Here is a 6,000-nt window from a genome sequence, read left to right on the forward strand (position 1 = left end):
CAATTCTTAAAAAAAAAAAAAACCCATTGACCATACTATTACCATCTCTAAAAAGATTAACATGAACTCCATAATATCATTTACTCTCCAGTTGATATTCAGATTTCCCCATCGTTTTATTTTGTTTTACAGTTATTCAGATTGGGATCCAAACAAGGTCTACATAATTTATTTGGGTCAGTGAGTTTTTTTTTTTTTAAGACTTTATTTATTTATTTGACAGAGAGAGACACAGCGAGAGAGGGAACACAAGCAGAGGGAGTGGGAGAGAGAGAAGCAGGCTTCCCGCGGAGCAGGGAGCCCAATGCGGGGCTCGATCCCAGGACCCTGGGATCATGACCTGAGCCGAAGGCAGACGCTTAACGACTCAGCCATCCAGGCACCCCCTGGGTCAGTGAGTTATTCTTTAACAAGAAACGAAGCCATCCCTCAAGATGTATATTTTGTGGTGTTGTCAGTTTTTAAATGTCCCTGTGGTCATGGGTAGCTAGCTCTATTCCTTACCCCTAAGGCTGGTTGTGGGTAAGAGACCCTGGAAGGGGGGCACCTGAGTGGCTCAGTTGGTTAAGCGACTGCCTTCAGCTCAGGTCATGATCCTGGAGTTCCGGGATCGAGTCCCACATCGGACTCCCTGCTCAGCAGGGGGTCTGCTTCTCCCTCTGACCCTCTTCCCTCTCATGCTGTCTCTCATTCTTTCTCTCTCTCAAATAAATAAATAAAATCTTTTTTAAAAAAAGATTTTATTTAGGGGCGCCTGGGTGGCTCAGATGGTTAAGTGTCTGCCTTCGGCTCAGGTCATGATCCCAGGGTCCTGGGATCAAGCCCCGCATTGGGCTCCCTGCTCAGCGGGGAGCCTGCTTCTCTTCTCTTTCTGCTGCTCCCCCTGCTTGTGTTCTCTTGCTCTGTCAAATAAATAAATAAATAAGATATTTTATTTATTTATTTGGGAGAGAGAGAGCACACACGAGTGGGGGGTGGGAGTGGCAGGGGGAAAGGGAGAAGCAGGCTCTCCGCAGAGCAGGGAGCTCAACTCGGGGCTCCATCCCAGGACCTGGGATCATAATCTGAGCCAAAGGCAGACGGTTAACTGACTGAGCCACCCAGGTGCCCCTGAATTGGTGAATTTAGACATGTTGAAACTAATATATACATTAAATGGGAACCTGGTACTTTCACTCCCAGGTAGAGACGCACAGGAATGCATACATATTTCCCCAAGAATGTTTGTAGTGGCGCTATTTCACATAGTGTAAAACTGGAAACAACTCTAATGGCCACCTACAGTAGGCTGGATAAATTGTATGTTCACCCAACGGACTACTAAATAGCCATAAAAGTATCTACAGCTACATGCAACAGCATGGATGTATTTTATAAATATACTGACCAGGACGGAAGGCAAACACAAAAAGGAATGATTATCATGTTTCCATCTGCATAAAGTTCAAAGGCAGGTGAAACCAATCTCCAGTGTTAGAGGTCAAGAGAGCAGTTGCCCTTGGGAGGTGGTTACTAGAAGCAGACTCAAGGAGGCTTTTGGGGCTGTGACATTCTCTTTCCTGATCTGGGTATGTTCATTTGACAAAAATTCATCTAGATGTACACTCTGTCTTGTGCAGTTTGTTGTGTGTAATATCTCAATAAACATTTTACATAAACATCTTTTTAACATCATGAGAACTTCTTTGAAAAGTTTGGTCTAACTCATTCATGGTCTCAAATTTTCTTAAAAATGAACTTTTATTTATTTATTTTTTTTAAGATTTTATTTATTTATTTGACAGAGAAAGACACAGCAAGAGAGGGAACACAAGCAGGCGGAGTGGGAGAGGGAGAAGCAGACTTCCCGCTGAGCGGGGAGCCCGATGCGGGGCTCGATCCCAGGACCCTGGGATCATGACCTGAGCCAAAGGCAGACGCTTAATGACTGAGCCACACAGGTGCCCCTGAACTTTTATTTTGAATAGTGTGTTAAAGTTCACTAAGTTTACTCAACTGTCTTTGAACTTAGTGGTTTCCAACAAATACATGTTAATAATAATGAGCTTTGCTGTATCATAAACCTGGAGTTGAACTTCTCTCTGCAGTAGCACACATCCGAGTCGGCCCATTTCTGAAACAGAGGATGGGACTTACCATTGTTTAGGGCCAGCCAACATTAGGGAGCATCTTCACTTCAATTCTCCTGATGATGGTGTGGTGGGAGAGGCAGGACACCAAGAGAGAGCAAAAGGTTTCAATCCCTTTCTTCCACCTTAAATATGAAGTCAAGGGACGTGTAAATGCTGGAGGGAGTCTTCAGTCATCTAAAGAGTTCTGGCCCCCAGGCTTGCTTGGCCATGGGGTGGGCCCCTGGCTAGGCACAGGTAGTCAACTCTTTCAGCAGTGTGTGTGTGTGTGTGTGTGTGTGTGTGTGTGTGTGTGTGTGTGTGTTCTGATCTCTTTTATCAGCAGAAATTGCAGGGCCCTGGTGATATCCCATCATACTAATTTAGGAGAGACATACATAGATAAATAGATGAGTTTCTTTCCTATTTCTAGGGGCATGTAAAAATCAGATATTGTCATTTTCTTTTTGACGGATCTCAGATTTTTAAGTTACAATTTTAAATGCTCCATTGAAACTGTCCTTCGGAGAAAGCTAAGGAAGAGAAGGCTGGAGAAACTTCACACTCCTGTAATCTCAGGCTCATCCACGGAAACCTAGTCGGGGCAAAGGTCTCATTTAAAGTTTACATCTATTCATCTGCTGTGCATTGTCATTACAACCCTTCTCTTTAATGTTTACTGAGAAGGAACAAGAGGTTCTCTGAGAGATTTAATGTTTTAACTACAAGGGTTTTCTTTACTCTCCTAAAAATGGAACATTTTACCATAAGGCTTGTGATGATTTCCACAGCTTGTAAGAGGTATTCGCCAAAGGGGCATTGTATTGGTGTTTTTGAATAAAGAGGGCATTTGTTATCGGCCTTTGGTTTTGTTCCCCTAAGCTGCAAATAACCTCGCCAACCCTTGACGCTTAACCCACCCACCTGCGGCACCGAATTCTCGAGAGTGATGTTAATTAGCCCTCCATTGAGGCTGCAGAGGTTTCTTGTTCAACAGAGAGCTCTCCTGCAAAAAAATAAAAAATAAAAAATCGATGTTTCTTCTGACAGGTCTGAATCAAGCACAGCACAAAGCTCGATTCTTCAGCAGACCTCTGTATGGAAAGGGCAAGCGAGTGGATTTCTAAACGAGAGGCTTCTAGAAGAAATCGCAGGGGTCCCATGTTCTCCGTTCTCAGGGCAGAGATAAAGCTTCATGCGGTGGGGCACAGCCGCCGCCTTTCTTAGAGATCACCGCCCTGATTCCACTCGTCCCATCGGTCCTCCTGAGAAGGAAAAGGCTTCCTATAGAGGCACCAAGTCTCAGGTCTCAGGGCATCCTCCTGAAACATCTTCTGTCTCTTTAGTGCTATCCCAGGAAGGTGAAGTTGGGGGTATGGTCTGTGGTTTTCTGCCGAGATGTCTGTGTATACTGCAGACATGTCCTACACAAGAGTCTCATTCATCCCTAGAACATTTATTACATATCAACTATGTACCAGGCAGGTTTTACTATGCCCAGCCACGGAAATTCGAGAACAGAGGGAGTCCTTAGGCCCCAGGACTCTTCTCTGGCATACACTGCTCTGTGGGCATCCCTCCTCTTCATTGTGCCCTGTTCCCTCCAGGCGACAAGACTGTGTAGTTTTGGTAATATCCCGAAGAAGCATCATTTAACCTTCCCCCAAAGGACACAGGGGAGAAGAGCTGATGCTGGTGTAAAAATGGAAAAAGACAAGACTTAAAAAAAAAAAAAAAAAAAAGAAATGTTAAGGGATGTTTGACCTTCCCTTGTGGACAACGTTCTTTGGCAGCCTTTCGTGCTCTTTGTCTCCTCCTGGCAGGAGACAAATTTTCCCAGAGCAGCAACATCCTTTATCCACAGACCATTTCAGAAATGCTATCTCTAAATTGCCAGCGGAGGTGGAGGAGATTTTGCTAAAACTGTTGACAGAGCAAAGCGGCTACGAGATCAAAGTCCGGCTACTTGGAATTCCTGGGCTGCAGTTTTTGGAGGTTAGGGGCAGACAGTGGTGGGCAGAGAGAGAGAGATTTCATTGCGAGGAAGGGTGCCTGTTTCTCCTGGCCACGATGGAGGAAAACATGGTGGTGGTGGATTAGGGAGATGGTGTGTTGCTGAGAAATTCAGACAATCTGTGGCTCAAGCCGTCCCATAAATTCACTGCCCTGCAGTGATAACTCAAAGTAGAAACATGGCCATGTCACCTGCTGGTACAGTCCTTTGCAGGCTCTTTGCCCTTGCCCTTTGCCCAACCTCCTTAGCCTGGCACAGCAAGTCCCTATTTGGCCCTGGCATCTTTCTTGCTGTCCTTCCTTGCCCTTTATGGTCCAGCAATACTGAGTTACTTGCAGACGTCCCAAGCATCATGCTGGTGCCTCTGTCTTGATTTACCTCTTTGAAAGAATCCCCATTCATAGGTAAGATCACCTAGTCCAGGAAGACTTCCTTGACCTTTCCTAGACTGGGTTGGATGTTTCCTTTCTGTCTCTTCCTCTAACCTGTTAGTTCTGTTAGGACAGGGATTGTGATTTTTGAAACCTTAGGTCCTCAGCACCCAGCATGGGGCCTGCTGGATCTCTAGCCCTTTGCCTGAGAGCCATCTGGGAAAGCTGTGGGTTTGCCTTGCTCCCAAGGGGGAGGAGAGGGGAAAGGGCTGAGCTATCCTTTTAAATTTCCAATCACAGGACTCACTCCTCCTGGGAAGGAGGGAAGGGGTGGAGAGGAGCCAGAAGGAAGCAGTTCAGAGTGTCAAATAGTGGGACGCCTGGGTGGCTCAGTCGGTTAAGCGGCTGCCTTCAGCTCAGGTCATGATCTCAGGGTCCTGGGATGGAGTCCCGCATCTCCCTGCTCAGTGGGAGCCTGCTTCTCCCTCTCCCTCTGCTTGGGCTCTCTCTGTCAAATAAATAAAATCTTAAAAAAAAAAAAAAGTCCTGAGGGGTGCTGGAGTGGCTCCCTGAGTGGCTGGCTCAGTCATTAAGCGTCTGCCCTCGGCTCAGGTCATGATCCCAGGGTCCTGGGATCGAGCCCCACATCAGGCTCCCTGCTCGGCGGGAAGCCTGCTTCTCCCTCTCCCACTCCCGCTGCTTGTGCTCCTGCTCTCGCTATCTCTGTCTCTGTCAAATAAATAAATAAAATCTTACAAAAAAAAAAAAAAGAATGTCAAATAGCTCACCGCCCACCTCCACCCCCGCCCCCACCTCCCCCAGCAGGACAAACTACTGCATTTGCTCTGTAGCATTTGCGCTACAGGACTGCGAACTGAATTTCTTTTCTATGGCTTCTTTGTTTATATACCCTTTCCATTTTTTTTTTAGTTAAAAAGTATTTTAAATAAAAGTAATATGAGTATCTAGTTTAGAAAACACTAATGGTATATACGGATAGGCTCATCATGAAAAACAGCAATCTTCTGTTCCAACTCCCTGTAAGCGCAGAGTCAGTGATACTTCCCTATTTTAGTATTTCTCCTATAGTTTCCTTCAGCTCTCTAGTATCTCCTGATTTGGAAGGGTGAGCTATTTAAAGCACAAAGCTGACCATGTCACACCCCCTGCCTGAAACTGGTGGCTGCCCTTCACAGTAAGGTCAACCCCTCACCAGGGCCAGGCCTGCTTCCTGACCCTCCCGCCATTCTTGCCTATGTTTTTTTCTTTTCCTTCTCCTCGTGCCGCTTCTATTTTTACAACTTTAGAGTGACTGTGCCTTTGTGTGGTCCCCTCCCCTTGACTGTGGGCTAGACCTTAGTGGCTCGCCCTTAAGGAATAGAATTTGGCCAAAGTGATGGGATGTCGCCTTTGTGGTTAAGTTACAAAGAGTCTTGTTCACACTCTCCTGCTCTCTTGCTCACTTTTTCTGTGGGAAGGCAGCTCCTGTGTTGTAAGCTGCCCTGCA

Source organism: Phoca vitulina, unplaced genomic scaffold (genome assembly GCF_004348235.1).
Source record: "Phoca vitulina isolate PV1807 unplaced genomic scaffold, GSC_HSeal_1.0 scaffold2, whole genome shotgun sequence".
NCBI classification, from domain to species: Eukaryota; Metazoa; Chordata; class Mammalia; order Carnivora; family Phocidae; genus Phoca; species Phoca vitulina.